Source organism: Crocuta crocuta, unplaced genomic scaffold (genome assembly GCF_008692635.1).
Source record: "Crocuta crocuta isolate KB4526 unplaced genomic scaffold, BGI_CrCroc_1.0 scaffold348, whole genome shotgun sequence".
Taxonomy (NCBI): domain Eukaryota; kingdom Metazoa; phylum Chordata; class Mammalia; order Carnivora; family Hyaenidae; genus Crocuta; species Crocuta crocuta.
In genome coordinates, this window is record NW_027529573.1 from 5,330,829 (window position 1) to 5,347,527 (window position 16,699).

Here is a 16,699-nt window from a genome sequence, read left to right on the forward strand (position 1 = left end):
TTTTAAAATACCCCCTAGACTGGTCCTGGCTGCCTGGAAAAGTGTTTTGAAGCAGATCCTGAAGCTGCATCCAGGTTCCCAAAGAGAGATGGGTGATCGACTAGCAATGTCTGCCTTGGTCACTGGATGGCGTGGAGAAAAGCAATGTGCGCCCCGTGTTTGCCAGGCCTTTGCTCATACACTAAACTCCCTCTTCCCTGTGCTCTGTCCCCAGGGAGCTCTTTGCCTTCCCAATGAAATCTAAGCTTTCGGGCACTAAGGACCCAGATTTTCTCTGAAGCACACTGTCGTGGGCAAAAAGTAAGATTATCTTTTCAAACATCAATAGTGGTGCTGGTTGCACAACCGTGTGAAATGTACACTCAACATGGTTAAGATGACAAATTTTCTGTTGTGTTTTCCCACCATGAAAAATAAAGATAAATGCGCTACTGTATTGACTTCTAAAGTTGCAGGCTTGAGACGAGGCTGCGTACCCACTTCAGCTCCTCGCAAGTGCCGCTGCCTCTTCCTCCTCCCCTGCATCAGGTGGGCATCCCTCCTGCCTCTGCAACAACAGCCATCCTTTGGGTGTGAAGAGCCTAAGTAATGTCATTTTGAGATTAAGGCCTCCATTTGGAGCAACCTCGGGCTACATGTAGCCCCAGTTCCAGAAAAAGCCTCAGATTGTTCAAGGCTAAAGCCACCCTCAGACCACTCTCAGATCAGCTAAATATTTCTGTGGTCTGAGTCAAGGCTGGGAACTGCAGACAATTTAACCAATCACTCACCACTTGCCTAAACACTACGTAGGTCCTTTGAGCTCACCTCATAAGTAGTCGTTTTCAAAAGATACTCAAAGGTCATGATTGGGTCCCCACCAAAAGTAACGGACACCTCACAGATACTGAATAGTCAAAACCATTACCTTGGGTGCTGTAATTGGAGTTTATGTAATGATGTCATACGTACAACGTGTGCACTGTAACACCCCCGGCCCTGACCCCATAAAAACCCTGCTCACTATTGTTCGGGGCTTCACCTTGCTGCCACGACACCGGTAGGCGGGTGAGCCCCTGCTCGAGCTTGTAATAAAGACCCTTTTGTACTTGCATCGGTGTCGGCTCCTTGGTGGTCTCTGGGGACTAGCGAATCGGGCACAACAGGTGTAAGTTGATTTTTAATATCAAAATGGTGCGTACACAGAAGCTGCGGTCGTAGGCAAAAACAAAAAGCCAAGTTCATAATCCACTGCTGGGTCCACGTAAAAATCCGGTCTTTAATCTGCAGCGGGATGTCGACCCCCCACATTCAGCGTCCCCACACGGGAGACAACTTCTACGGTTACAGTAAAACAAAGGGCCCCTGGATAGATTCTCAGGAAGGGCCTTTGGGATCCTTTGCTCGGATGGAAGCAGGCCCCCACCCCAGGCGCCCCCTGAGCTCAGTACACTACCAACTCCCCAGCTCGTAAGATCCAGCTCCTCACAAGCTTGACGTCCAGGGCACTTCACGCCGGAGTGAACGTTACAGGGGCTGGGTCGGGAGGTAAACAGACCGCCTACTGGGGATAGATGACGTCAAGGACACGCACGCGCACTCGCACGCATGCGCACTCGCACGCACAAGCCGAATCCAGGGAGTCTCAGCCTCCAAGGCGGCCCGGTCCCTACCCTTCTGCCCCCAGAAGAGGTGTAGCCCCCCACAACACGTTTCCTCCGCTGGAACCAGGACCAGCCTCTCAGAAGCTTACTCCACTCGTGCGTGTCCCCCTTGTAGCCACACGGGACAAGTGACGTCCTGCTGTTGACAGGCAGCCCATGGTCACGCACACCCCCTCGGATCCTCTCCGGGAGCCGCATACATCCGGGGCCGGGGATGACACGCTTTCGGAGCTGCCTCTCCTCCAAAGCATCGCGTCCCCTCAGCCCAGCCCCTGCCTGACTTTCCAGTCACTGCAGCCCCTGCTCCAGCTCGACCAACGTTTAGGGGTCCTGTGCGTCTCCAGATGGATCTAAGGGTCTATCACTTATCTAAATTTGACATAACTCCTTATAAGCCCCTAAGAATTCCGTCTGGGCTGAAATAGCCAAGCTGCCAGCCTGAAAATCAAATCCAACGCCTCCCCTCCCGAGATCACATCCATAGCTCCCCATTGCTCTTAGGACAAACCTCAAACTCCTTGGCAACACGGCCTGGTATTTGTCCATTTCCCATCTGCCTCCTGCTACATCCCCAGTGAACCTTCCAGAACCCCTTCGATCCTCTCTGATGCCCCCAGGACTTTGCGTCGGCCATTCCTGCTACCCGGAACTCATCTCCACCACATCCAGGGTTCGGCTTCGGTGCCTCCCTCTTCAGAAAGCCTACCCGGACTGCCTACACTCCACCCTACCCCGCACCCACCGGGCATACACCCGCATGAAATGTCCTGAGGAGCTGATGGTTTCATCAGCGCTCCTCTCCAACGCCGGGCACTGAGCCTGGCATGGACCAGATACATATCCTTGCTCTCCCCCTGGGTGCTTCTTCCACGGCCCCGCCCCCATCACAGGGCCCGTCTCACTGCATTACACGGTGACTTCTCCAACTTCCCCAGTGAGCGGTACAAGTACCAGACGGAACGGCCCGTAGGTGGGTCCCAAGACCCAGAGCCCTGCTGGGCACACGGTAGGTCCTCAGCAACCACAGATCTTGAATAATAGTTGAATAAAGAGAAATTCCTTGGGGACGCCAGGGGCCTTGAGCTTCCTGCTTCGAGTAAATAGCGTGAGGCGGCCACTAGAGGGAGGCAGGGAGGGGGCGTCCCCACTGCAAGCTCCATCCACCCTGTCCCGGGTCCCCGCTGGGACATCTGCACCTTCCCCAAGCTCTTCCTGATGCATTCTCCTCCCTTGTTCTTTTGCAGCTCAGGCCTCCCTGCAGGCCCCACTGCTGGCTCCACTAGCTAAGCTTTGAGCCCATGGCTGTCAGGCAGACTCTTGACCACAGGCCCGTGTTCTATAACCCAAGCAACCTGCCTGCAAGTCTCAAGACCAGCCTCTGACCCCGTCCCTGAGCTGATCCAACCCTCCAAGTCTGCCATGAGCTGCCCTCTCCCACATAACCTGACTACCAGACTGGGTCAGCAAAATTGTCCCTCTTCCCGTACCCATCTCGACCTGATGCTACCTTTTACACCCACCCAGGATCCCCTGGGGCTCCCCTTCTCTGCTCCCAAGGGACCCTCCACCAGCCCTGAAGCAATCCAAACTCCTTTCCGGCCAAAATCACACCTCAGCGCAGCTACACTGCATAAGAGACAGAAGACGCAGAACTAATTTACACTAAGGTGTAAATGGGTGACGGAATCTGAACCCTTCTGAATATTCAGATCGAAAGCTTTATGTCCTGGCAGTTTTAGAACTCTAAAGCCCCCAAATCAAGGAGCCCCAAGTCACCGCCTGCAGTGAAGTCCTGGCCTGGCGATCGATCATTCCATGCGTAATAGCATATCCTCTGTATGGACCGGACAGGTGTTTAAAGTCCACTAGAGCCAAATCTACACTATGATAGCTATGAAGTTAGTTAGAAGAACCAAAACCCCAATGCGGATTATTAGGGGTTGAGGAGAGGTCCGAGGCTAAAGCCCTGGAAAGCTGACTTGGCTTCTGGGCCTCCCCTCATGGGTACCACTGCGCCATCACCTGAGCCACACCCCTGCCCCAGCACCTCCTTCAGAGCCCTTCCATCTCTACTGACTACAGCTTGCTCAGGGCAGAGCAGACACCAAGTCCAGCACTGCCAGTTACACCTCCCCGTGGGTTAGTCCAGTTCCAAACCTGTGTCAGCCCCCTCCCCGCCCTGCCGACATCCAAGCTGTTAACAGTAACAGTAACAAGGAGTGTTAGACCTGTTGTTAGTCAGAAAGAAATCCACAAGCCGTTAGTTTCCGCTGAAAGGAACAGACCAGGAGGGTAGGAGTTAGTCAAGGTGAAGGAGAGGTTAATTAAGAGCCGGTCAGAGCCAGGCCAGGAACCTGGGGCCCCCAGATGGGCAGGGTTGGCTGTTAGTGGGCAACCCCCCGGCCCCCAGGGGCAGCCAGGGCGAGGCAGGGGTTAGCTGGGCGAGAGCCAGAGTTAGTGCAAAGGAGCCAGAGATTAGCTCAAAGAGACAGGCCAAGGTGCCTACTGGAGGTGAGGCATAAAATCACCCCCAGGTGTGGCCCTGGCTTTAGCGGCTGGCGGGCTCTGGGGAAGGCAAGCCAGGGCAGGGGCATGGGTGGGAACAGGACAGGGAGCCAGGGGACGAATTTCTGGCTGGCCCGAGGGACTGCAGGACCGTGCGGGCCTCTGGGGTTCACGTCTTGCTTCCCACTTCCTCCTCCTGCGAGCCCCGAACCCAGGGCCGATGTGCTTTTTTCCCTGTCTACTCAAGCTTCCCCGTGTGGGCATACTTCTCGAGGACTTCCGGTGTGAAAAACTGGCCCCGTCTACCTCCAGCTGGCCCACATCTAACCTGGCTTCAGGGATGGGAAGGGCCCCTCTAGCCAACTGCCCTTGTAGGAAAGGCCCTTCACACTGATCTCTTGGCCATCCCATCTCATGCCTGGTGATAAGGTGGGCCACCCCTTTCAGCGACTTCCGGTGTGAGAAATGCCCCTCTGGCCGACTTCCGGTACGAAGTGCTCCGCTCAGTGGTTCCCAGGGTGGGAAAGCCCCTTTCCGTTGACTTCCTTATGTAGGGGACGGCTCCACTGGCGGACTTCCGGCGTAGGCCACGCCCCCTCCACTGACTTCCGACACGCACCGCCATTGACTTCCTGTGCCGGACCGTGACTCTACGTGCTGCTTTCCAGGGTCGGGAATTCTAGCCTCGCATCCTTCCGAAAAGGATACAAGCCCCCTTCTCTGCCTGTTGGCGGGGAAAGCCCAGTACTCCGTGCTCTACACCCACAGGCCTCCACACTCACACCCCAGAGGTTGCCCTGGCCCCGCCCACTCCCAGTGGCCCCCAGACATCTGGGCAGAGGAGAGATGCTCGCTCTTGCTCAGAGACCAGCCTCCTAGCTCCCCAAGACCGCCTCCTCCTCTGGGCCACTCGCGTGGTTAAGTAGGGCTGTCCCCTGCCTTGGACCTGGCCCGGTGGACTCTGAACTCCCAGCCACTCGGGGCGGCAAAGCGGGGCACCTGCCTGCGGGATCAGCCCCAGGGCCTCTGCTTGCCAAAGGAGGGGCGCCCAGAGCTCGGCAGGGCTGGGTTAGTAAGAAGAGAAAACCAGGTTAGTAGGGGCCGGGTTAGTAAGTCAGAGCACAGCACCAGCGGACGGGGCACCGCAGCCGACACACACAGGAGTCACTAGGAGAAAAGGGAGAACACACGCAGGTCCGTTAGTCAGTTAAGGGGCGGTCGGGGTGCACTTGACCCCCTTCCCCCCCGGGGTTAGACAGGTTAGTAATCGAACAAAAGAGCTGCCTACGGAAAGAAAGCTGGGAAGGAGGAAGAATGTGGGGAAGAGACAGGGTTCAAAGCGAGAGTCTGGCCCCAGGCGGGAGGGTCTGTGTGCAGAACACCCCAGAGGGACCAGGGCCAAGGCGGGGGACGTGCTCAATCGGGTTTTCTGGGCTCCCCGCCCCCACCCTCACTCTTAAATATATTTTTAAGTATCTGCCATGTTTCAAGAACTTTACATTCATGGGCGTCCTTGCTGCAACTTCTGAGGTGAAATCAGTAGTCCCGTTCTGCTGCTGAGGAAACGGGTTCAGAGAGGTTAGGTGGCTTGCTCCAAATGGCTCAGCAGGGTGGGCGAGTCCTGTTTGCATGCCCTGTCCCGGAAAGTGGGTCTGCACAGAGATCCCAGGCCACGGGCTCGGCCTCCTGGAGCGTCGTCTGCACCCACGTCCCAGCCCCTCGAAAGGCCCATGAGCTGCAAGGTTAGTAGGGTCTGGCTGCGGGAGGGTTAGTAGGTCATGCTCGGGCCTGGTTAGTGGGTTAGTCGGTTGGCAGAAGGCCAGGCACCTCGTCACACGCCACAGCGTCCCGGCCGAGCCCTGGGTTAGTAGGTTAATCACACCATGCAACACTGTCCCAGCCGCTCGGCTGCAGCTGGGGAGGCCTCCCGCTCCCCCGCCAGCCAGGGAGCGGGGCCTGACCAGGGCGGGGGTCCGCCTCCAAGCTCCTCAGCACCACCAGACTCAAGCCTATCCCGCGGACCCTGCCCCAAAGCACTTCGCTTCCCGATTTGCGTGGCCACGGGCCTCAGGGACCCTCCCCCCAAAAACACGTCGGTTCCCTGAAGAGAATCTGCTTGTCCGGGCTGGAAACCCCTGCCCGGTTCTGGTCAGCCCCTTCCCAGAAGGCCGGCTCCTGTCACACCCAGGCACGCACACACGAACCCACCAGCGTCTTCCCACAAAAGGCCGGAAGGCCCCAGTGGCATCTGGTCCAGAGGCGCTACTATGTCCAGCGGACGTCTCCTCCCCCACCTGCCAGGCTGCTGGCTACCCCGGCCACCGGCCTGCCCCAGCCCTGCCTCCTGCCGGACCAAAACTACATAGAGCTCACCTGACCCCCGCAACCCAGTCCCGACTCCCCCGCCCCTCCCTTCTGCTGCCTTTCCAGCTGGCCCTACAGAGCCCCCAAATGTACCGAGCTGTGTCCTTGCCTGTCCGCGCTGTGGTTTCCCCACAGAAGCCCCAGCCTCTTTTCTCCCCCCCCCCCCCCACCGACTGTTCTAAATGACGCTGCATAAGAAAAGGGTTCTGTTGCCATCAACGGGGAGGACCGGAGTCCTGTCTGCCCTTGAGTCCTCACAGTTCCCATCTGCACTTTCAAGGCTTTGATAAGTCCTGCATTTTAGAAACCTGTGGAATTTGAACTTACTTTACAAAAAAAAAAAAAATTTTTTTTTAAAGAGCAGTGGTGCCTCCTAGGACTGACTTTGGGAATCTCCTCCAGGGACCTGGAAGCTGTCAGCTAAGCCACATCTTTCTCATCCTTCAAAGCCCTGGTTGGTTCAGCCTTGCCGGAAAGTCTGTCCAGGTCATTCTAGGATCTTACTCCCACCCTCATTCCGACCAAGCACTCAGAAGCTGCGCCTCAGTGGACTGTTCTCTTCCCTGTTCTCCAGTTCGCCCTATGCTAATGGCATGGCCTGTGCAATCCTGAAGGTTTCCATCATGGCCGGAGCTTCACCTATATCCCTCCCTGCAAGGGACCAGCACAGGAAAGGGCCGAGAGTAGGTCCTCAGCCCTGATGAGAGGATACCCCGGGAGGCATTTGGGACCACACCCAAGGCCAGGCAGTGCACCCACTTCCCCAAGCTGATTCGAGACAGATGGCAGGGGAAAGGCTACTCAGAAGTGCTTCTGGGTCAGAAGATGCTGAGGGGGCACTTTGAGAACACCAAAAATAGACAAGCCCTAAATCTAAACCCCGAAAGGGACCGGAGTGTATCATGAGCAACGCGCCAGCCCCGGGCAGGTATGCGCCTGGCCTGAACCCTCCCTGCGCCCCCCGGGGGAGGAGATGTGTCCTGCTTCAGCAGCCAGACGTGCCTCCTCTGGCTCCAAAGCCCAGGCTCGTCGCAGGCCCTCCTTCTCCTGGGGCTCCCTCTCGCTGCCCTGGCCCAGTCAGTTCCACGTGTCCCTATAGCCTGGTGCCTCTTGCATTCTGTCCCTAACTCCCCATTCCTCTGCTCTTTCTTACCCCTGCCTCTGGCAGCGGGGATGCCGAAGGGAAGATGGCTCCAGCTTCTCACATCTATTGGGACCCTTTGTATGGACTGGATTGCGTCCCCCTCCCCAAATTCACAAGGTGAAGCCATAATCCCCCAATGTGGCCGTATTCAGAGATGGGACTTTTACAGAGGACATTAAGGTTCAGCAAGGCCATTAGCATGGGACCCTAATCTGATAGGACTGGCCTCCTTATAAAGAGAGAAAGAGACGCCAGATCTGTCCCTCCTCCTCACTCCGCCCCCCCATCCCGTTCGTGTGCACAGAGAAAAGGCCACGGGAAGACACGGCGAGAAGGTGGCCATCTGCGAAAGCAGCGGAGAGAGGCCTCAGGAGAAGCCAACCCTGGCACCTTGATCTTAGACTTCCAACTACCGCAACTCCGAGAAGACAGATTTCTGCTGTTTGAGTGCCCCCCGTCCCCCCAGGCTGCGCTGTTCTGTCACAACGGCTTGAGCTAACACAGGCTCCCTCTCCACCCAGGAAAAGCCCCCTCGGCTCCGAAGTTTGCCTGTGGAGGACCCCGGCTTCCTCCCATGCCAGCACCGGACCGTCCCCTCCGACGGGGCTGGGAGGAGTGGAGAATGGAGAGGTGCTTTTGGAGGTGAACCTGCAGCCGCCTGACGCGGGGCCATCCTGCCTGCCTTTACACCCCAAGGACAGAATGAAGAATCAGTGCAGCAGGGAGCAGGGGTCTGACATGGGGCTGGGGTGACCCGACCCCTCAAGCCTGGGGACAAGGCTGCGTTCAGCCCGGTCCCTGTGGACGGTGGGAATAAGGCTCAGTTTCTGTCTCTCTCCGGCGAGCTCCCCTGGCCGGGACTCCTCCCAGACCCAGAGGCAGAGGAGAAGCACAGAAAAGCCTCATCCAAAAAGCACCCACGAAAATGAGAATCACTCCTGGTANAACCAAGTTGGCGCGGGGGCAAGAAGCGGCCTCCAGGCCCAGACAGCAAGGCCCAAAGGCGGGGTCCAGGTGGACACAGAGGGGCTGTGGGCTGCCGGGCTCCCTCTCACGCCTCCCTCGGGCTGTCCTCCAGAGCTAGGGCCTGTCCTCAGCCGAGCGCCAGCCAGGAGGGGCCTTTATCCACAGGAGCCTCTATGTTAGCAGCTGGGAAGGAAGACGTCTTTGGGGAATTGTCCAGAGTTCGAGAAAACCACCAAAGGCTGCTTCCTGTGTCACCGTGGCTGGAGTCTAGCGTCACGGTCACCGGGGCTCCAAAGGGAAGACCAGGCAGGAGTCCTGGAGCCGGGGCTGGGCGGAGCCACCTGGGGGAAATGCAGCGAGTTAGGACGCAGGCTCAGCCTCCATCCCCCGCACCCCACATCCCCCAACCTAATGCCACATGTGAGGGAGGGGGACACCTTCAGAGACCCTCAGCCTGTCTAGGGGGCTTTAGACACTGAAGACTTTTGGGGCGCCTGGGTGGCTTAGTCGGTTAAGCGTCTGAGTTTTGCTTAGGTCATGATCTCGCGGTTCGTGGGTTCGAGCCCCATGTCAGTCTCTGTGCTGACTGCCAGCTCAGAGCCTGGAGACTGTTTCAGCGTCTGTGACTCCCTCTCTCTCTGACCCTACCCTGCTCACGCTGTCTCTCTCTCTCTCTCTCTCTTTCCTAGAAATAAATAAAACATTAAAAAAAATGTTTAGACACTGAGGACTTTTAAAAGAAACTCAGGAATAGAGGTTCCCCACCCTGGCAGGGCTGGCTCAGGGAACAGAAAGGCCCAGAGCAAGGCCAAGGGCATCATGGGCAGAAAAGGGGCGAGGGCTCAGGTGGGCAGAAAGAGCCTTCAGAGTCTCCAGGAGGCTGGGATCCCCTTTACAATGTCCCCACTGAGGGGACTTCTGGACAACCCTCGCCCAGTATGCACGCACACACACACGCACACCTCCCTGGACAGGGAGCTCACTCCCTCGCTGAGATTGTGATAATGCATGTTCTTACGTGAGGGTCTGAGAGGGTGGAGCCGTGTCTCTGGTATTCACCTCTGGGTCCCCGGGATCTGAGCTTGGAGAAGGCGCTCAGTCCATGTCTGTGCTGAATGAAGGGACGCACTGAAATCTTGCTGTAATGCACCCACTGTGGTCTTGATTGGACCCCAAAACCCCCGCCAGGAACAAGCCCTCCAGCCACCCACCTCCTGGGCCTTCTTCTCATGAACAGGAGTGTTCTGGCCAGACCCTGGCTCTGGGGAGGGTCTTGGCTGGGGGGATGATTATCCCCCATAAAACTGAGCTCAGTGCAACTTCCTTCCCTCCCATGCCAGGCTTACCCGGCTGCACCCAGACGGCATGTCGGCGGCCCAGACCCAGCTCCCGGCTCCTCCTTCATGTGGATCCCATCCTGGAAGACAAAAGAGCCCACCACGCTGCAGGAGGAGACTGCACCCAGGCCCCCTCCCCATGCCAGAACCAGCCAGAAGTCTCTGCTAGCTAGAAGGCCCCCAGAGCCAGGGAGGCTGGCCCAGGCACATCTGCCTTCCGCCTCCCTTAGTCCCACCGCAGAGGGTCCTCGAGATAAGGGGGGGCTCCCTCGCCCACCTCCCTATTCCCCGACAAGAGCAGAAGGGGACCCAGGACAAAGTAAGACAAGTTCAGCTTGGCCACAACTGAGTGGAAACAGGGAGCGGAGTCGGGAATCTAGAGCTTGGATTCAGTTCTGCCATCTTGTGTAGCCCAGGGAAGCCTGCCCTTCTCTCTCTCTGTCTCTTTCTCTCCCTCTCTGAGCCCTGGGATCCTTCCATTCCTGTGTTTACCCAGAATGCACAGTACTAACCCACAGTTTGAGGCGGCGGACGGGAAGTTGGGGTGAGGGCCTACGGCTCAGCCTCAGTTATTTATCTGTCCCCATCTGCCTGCTAACCCTGACCCAGAATCACATCCTGGGGTTTGCTACTGTGACAGCTAAGCTATCTTCACCAGCCGGCAGACCGTGCCCAGAGTCGGGGGACCGCTCGGTGTGTGTCCAGCACTCTCTATTGGCACCTGAGGCTCGGGGCACAGGTCTAGACCTGGAGAAAACAATGTGGCCCATGGTCACACCGTTGGCATCCCCGCCCAACTGCCAGGTAAAGGGGGCCCTGGCCAAGTTTCACAAATAATGACGACAAAGGGCCAGAAGCGAGAAGCCACGAGCTGCCCGGAGTCCCCAGTCTTCTTCTGACTCCTCTATTCTGATGCCAGATAGCCAGGGACTCAAGGGGAGGTCGCTAAACTCAAGCCTACAGAAGTTCCTGATGGTGACACTGATAAAATGCTAGCCTCCGTGACAAAAAGTGGGGTGTGAAGATCACCCCTGTCTGGGGCCCTATAAAATGTGGACAAGGTCTTTGCGTGTGACACAGAGAGATTGGAAAGTAGCATCACCAAGTTCCCCTCCCACGTGAGGACTGTGAGGCTCTGTGCTTTCCTGCACAGACTTAGACAAGGCAGGGGGTTGGGCCACAGGCTGGTGAGTCGGAATACTTATCTGTCAGGTTGCCTCCCAGGGTGGTCACGAATGTTCAGGAAGAATTCGGAAATCCCCTTTCTCTCGCCTCTGTCCCAGGAGCCTGCCAAATGCTGTAAAGAGACCCCAGGGTGCTCACGGGAGCACTGCTTGACACCACGGCCCTTCCCCTGGCCCTGTGGACCCTGATATCGACAAGACGATGAAGGTTTCAAGGGAAACCTCAGCCCAGGGGTTAAGCTGAAAGCTCGCTAGAAGGGTAGAAAGGAAGGCAAGGCCATCAAGGTGAGACGAGCGAGGTGAGATCACGGCTCCCCAGTGCCCCGTACCCAATGTGTGACTCGACATTAATTATTCTCAGAGGCTTAGCCGGCGCCTGGCACACAGCGAGCACTCCAAAACTTGTTCTCACCATTTGCTCAAATCTTCGTGTGACGCTGATGTCCCAGAGACGTGGGCCATCTTTACCTGCACCAGGATGTGCCCCCCAGTGTGGGGGTGCATATACCCCAGGTAGGTAACACAGGTCCAGTTAAAATCCTGTCAGGGGCTCCTGGGGAGCTCAGTCAGTTGAGAGTCCGACTTCGGCTCAGGTCATGATCTCACAGTTTGTGGGTTCGAGCCCCGCGTCAGGCTCTGTACTGACAGCTAGCTCAGAGCCTGGAACCTGTTTCGGATTCTGCGTCTCCCTCTCTCTCTGCCCCTCCCCTGCTCACGCTGTCTCCTCTGTCTCTCAAAAATGAATAAACGTTAAAAATTTTTTTTTATTAAAATCCCATCGTGGTGGAAGGATAAACAAATGATCATACGTTGGTGTCATGAAATCTACTCACCATTCAAAAGGAACAAAGGGATGCGACATCCCATGAACCTCGAAAATGTAACGCAGAGTAAAAGAAGCCAGGCAGGAGGGGCCACGTGCTGCTTGACTCCATTTTGATGAAATGCCCAGAAAAGGCAGACCTACAGAGACAGAGAGCCGATCAGAGGCCGTCTGGGATCCAGGGTGGGAGGCAGCCATTAGCAGCAAGGGGGTGTGGAGGACACTTACCGGGCCGTGGAAATAGCCTACGACAGACGGGTGGCACTGAGCGCTCAACTTGGTGAACTGACGATAAATCACTGAACTGTGCCCTTGCGAGGACTTCTATGACATTTCAACCACGTCTCTGTAAAGTCAGACCCAAAAAGGACCGAATTACTGATCCGTGCAACACCAGGTATGAACCTCAAAACCTAATCCTGAGCGAAGGAAGGCCGAACGCCAAAGATTCCACATTAATGGAACTTTGGAGAAAACAAGCGTAGTTTATAGGCAGAGAAAGCAGACCAGTGGTTCCCTGGGGCTGGGGGGTGGGGGGATTGACAGACAGGGAAGGGACATGAGGGGACATTTAAGGGTGATAAAAATGTCCCAGCTGTTGACTGCGGTGATGGTTGCACAGGTGTCTACATTTGGCAAAACACGTTGAGATGTATGCTTTCAATGGGCACATTTTATTGTGTGGAAATGATAATCAATAAAGCTACTTATCACAAGTCCTTGAGAGGCGGCAACAGAGGTAAGAATCTAGAAGAGTCAGGTCGCCATACAGAGACCTCATGGTGGGCCCCAGGGTCCTCGGCTTCCACTAGCCCTCATGACCCCCCACTTCAAGCCGAGGTCAGGAGCCCCATCAGGGAAGCTCTGATTTCAGGGACTGGGCCCCAGAGGATTCTAGAGGGCCCTCCTACCTCTGAGATTCAGGGGGTCCACACAGACGGACTTCACAGCAGGAAGCCGGTGTCCATTATCCCAGGGCCACCTTGGTTAGTCCTGTGAGGCTGTCGGGGTCATGGTGCCCACGTAGACATGTCTGGAGCACATAGCTGGGCAGGGAGTTGCCCCCAGCTGTCAGAGAGAGAAGAGCAGGGGAATAAATATGGACCCACGAGTAGGTTGGAGAATAAATGGCCAAGGTCCTGTTCTGAAAGCACAGCATCTGCCAAAACAGACCTCCTCAGATCGGAAGCAAAACAGGAAACCAGGAGGCATCTTGGTACCAAAACATCATAATGCACTGGACGGGACACAGGCTTCACGGTCCGGGTCCCGTCCCGCTGTGCCACGTTGAGGAAGCGCACCACCCCTCTGGGCCTGTCCTCTTGTCCACAACGGCACCCACCTTACAAGGCCGCTGTCCGGAGTACACAGGACGATAAATACTCACCTATTAGCTTGTATCCTGTTATTTTCTTACACTGTTAGTAACACCATTGCACACACGGCTCATTAACACCATCTGTGGGATATTCATTCCCCCCCCCCCGAACTCTGTGCCGTTCCTGGTAACGGAGGAACAGCTACCAGGGAAATATGCATTGGGTTGCATTTTAGGGTCCCTCTGGGGTTTTGGGTTTTTTTTTTCCCTGACTCCGGAATAAAATAGCTGCTCGGAGAGCTGGCGTACGGGAGATGTTGGCCTAAATTGCTTTGGATGAGTGAATGCCCGGAAACGAGGAACCCCTGGGAATAACAAAATGTGCAGGAGACTGCTGAGGGAGCCAGACTCATCTGCAGAGCCGCAGAAAGCCCTGCTCCTGCACAAATGCAAACAGGGCACACACAAAAGAGGAGATCCGAAATTCCCCTGAGCTCTGGCGAGGGGGCAGGGCTGGGGGGAGACGGACGGGGGAGGGAAGAGCCAAAGAAGGAGAAAGAAGCTAAACCAACATTTATTGAGGGCAGATACCAACTGGGGGCACTTTCACCTGCCTGGCAAAAGAATAAGTTGGGTTTTATTGTCCCCACTTTACAGATGAGGAAACTGAGGTTCGGAGTCCAGTGCCTTGATCCCACATCACCCAGCTAGGAAGGGGTGCAGTTGGATTCTAAACAGGCTTGTTGAACCCCAAAGGAGCAGAAGACTTGCGTTCAAACACGGGGTGGGAATTAGAAATGGGACAAGACCAGAGGAAGGCGTGTGTGAACCACAACACCACGGTCAGCACTACTGTGAGGACCTGGTCCATGATTGCTCAACCATCTCGGGTCATTTTATTCCAGTTACTTCCACGGTCTCAAGGCAAATGATTAAGTGGACATTTAGAAGAGGAGGTGGTGAAGTGTAGTCATTATAAACACGTTCCAGGGTCCGCCAAGACCCAGGAGCAAGTCCTGACTCTCTTTCCAACGGGCTGTGTGATCTTGAGCTAGTCACTCCACCTCTCTGAGCCTCAGGTTCTCATCTGTAATGCCCAATTCCCAGCCTTTTCACGGGGTCTCCAGGAGGCAGTGCCCAGCAAGAACCCTGGTAAATAACCTGTCACTTACTTGTCAAGGCGTTGGTTACCATTCATTATCTAATCCATACCTTCGAGTGCACACAGACTCAGTTTCCCCCTCCCTTCCATGACTCGTCCAGCTCCCACCAGGGCCCACCTGGACCACAAAGCAGGGAGCGGACACCTGTTTCATCTGATCTGATCAGCCTGCAAAGGGATGCAGAGACAGATGTCAGTCTCAGCCGCCCTTTGCGTCTGTCCCTGTGTATCTCTGGCCATTGTTCCACAGAGCTCCAGCTGTCAGATGAGCCAGGCCTCGGAGACAAGGGGAAGGATCCCCTTGGGAACAAAGGACTAGCCTATAAGTTATTTACCCGCCCATTGAACTTGCACAATGGACCCAGGGCTCCAGAAACGCCCCTGCTCAAAGAGCCCAAGGGTCACCCAGTAGAGGGACCAACAGCCCTAATACAAATAAAAGCAAATAACTAGGCGTCCATGCAAGATGCGGGGGCCACGGAAGTGCACCAGCCAGTACCGTGGGCAGATGCAGCAGTAACATCTTTATTAAGCACCTGCAGGCGTGTTACACACACTGCTTTGTAGCCTCACAACAGTCTCCTAAGCCAGGAATTCTGATTCCCACTCTACAGATGAGGGGACTGAGGCTCAGAAGAGGGAAAGGGCTTCCTGACTGAAGTTGACCTAAAAAGTAGGTGGGGAGAAGGAGTCACACTGTGTAACTCTCAACCCCTTTTATTTTCCAGCACACCACACCGTCTCTATGAGTGATAAATTCAAACAGCATAATCTTGTCCTGGGCAGAAGCACAGATCAGATCCAGAGAAGGGGCTTTAAAGAATGAAGTTGTAAAAAAAAAGAAAAAAAGAAAGGGAGGAAGGAAGGAAGGAAGGAAGGAAGGAAGGACGGAAGGGAGGGAGGGAGGAAAGAAATGGAAACAACTAGCAGATCCAACAATAGCGAATGAGTAAAACATGTTTGTCTTTTCCAATCTTCTACAGTTATCATCCATTTTATTAAACGTACCAATTCTTTGAAAAATCACCAAAAAAATTATAAAACTCTCATTTTAAATGCAGGCACAGAGAGTGATTCTTCTAAAGCTCCTGTAAGGAGCTATGGTTCCTTTTGGGGGGCTCTGAAGACCAGCTCTGTCCTCTGGGAAAGAGTGGAGAGACAGACCCCAAAACGCAGCCATCAGGATGCCGGGGAGATTTTCAGAACCCTTCTGGATGACCAGGGTGATCAAATAACAAAAGGCAGGTGAGGAGGGGCAGAGGGGCTGTTACCCGGAGACTTAATCAAAGTCGGCGTGGGATGAGCTCAATGCCACCCAAAGCTAGGCACCGGTAAGCTGCCCCGGGGGGAACCATTTTGCNGAGAGTCCTGGGGAGGAGAGGGCTCCCCAGACCCGTTTGGGGATACGACATGGGCTTTAGACTCCTGCGTGCCTGGAACGCAAAGTCACTGGTTGTGTGACCTTGGACGTGTACCCAACCCTCTCCGGATCTCAGTGTCCTCATCTTTAAAATGGGGCTCTCACCCTCTCGTGGGACGGTTGAGGCGATGCGGGCAAAGCATACGCGCGTTGCTGGCACAAAGTAAGCTCTCTATGAACTGATGTATTATTCTTACGATCATCGTTGCCGGTATTCTCCAGGAAGGTGGGTTTCCGGCCTTCCCCACCCCGCTGGACCCACCCAGCCCGCCGCACATCTGGAATCTGAGTCCCTCCGCTGGCGCATGGGCAGGCCCTGGGCGCTGGGCTCGCTGCGAGGGAAGAGGGGTTCGAGCCCCCCACCCCCACCCCCAGTTCTGAGCCCTACGGGCTCTGTCCNGCAAGACCCCTACCCGCGCTAGACTCCGGGCGCAGCCTCCCTTCAGTCCCCCAAGCCCCACCCAGGACAAGTGCGGGCGGCAGACGCTCTCCATCCAGCAAATGAGGGGCGCTCCGGGCAGCCTTTGCCACCCCCTGGACACTGCCTGGGTCCCTGGGCCCCGCCCTCGACCCCGGCCTCGGGGACGTAGGCTGTTCCCCGCGCGGGCCCAGGGCGCTGAGGCAGGGAGGGCTGCAGGCACCGGGCGGCGGCTTACCTCGGGTCCGCGGTCCTGCGGCGCGAGTGCAGAGGGCTCTTTGTGCCCGGGCTCACGGCGCAGAACTGGGGGAGCCCCGCAAGCGCCTCCCCTCGCAAACTCCTCCCCGCACTCGTCCGCAGCCTCCCTCCCTCTGGTCCCCCGAGCGCAGCCGGCGTCGCCTTTGTAGCTGCTGCA

General features: G+C 56.2%; 1 long non-coding RNA gene across 1 annotated transcript; it reads right to left on the reverse strand.

Annotated features, from left to right (window-relative positions):
* Positions 1–8,607: 8,607 nt before the first annotated feature.
* On the reverse strand, positions 8,608–16,572 carry LOC144229489 (uncharacterized). The gene is made up of 6 exons (XR_013334496.1): positions 16,523–16,572; positions 12,878–13,034; positions 12,195–12,312; positions 11,977–12,106; positions 9,969–11,256; positions 8,608–8,963 (listed from the first exon to the last, which is right to left on the reverse strand). It is a non-coding gene; the product is annotated as an uncharacterized LOC144229489 (long non-coding RNA).
* Between the last annotated feature and the right edge of the window lie 127 nt (positions 16,573–16,699).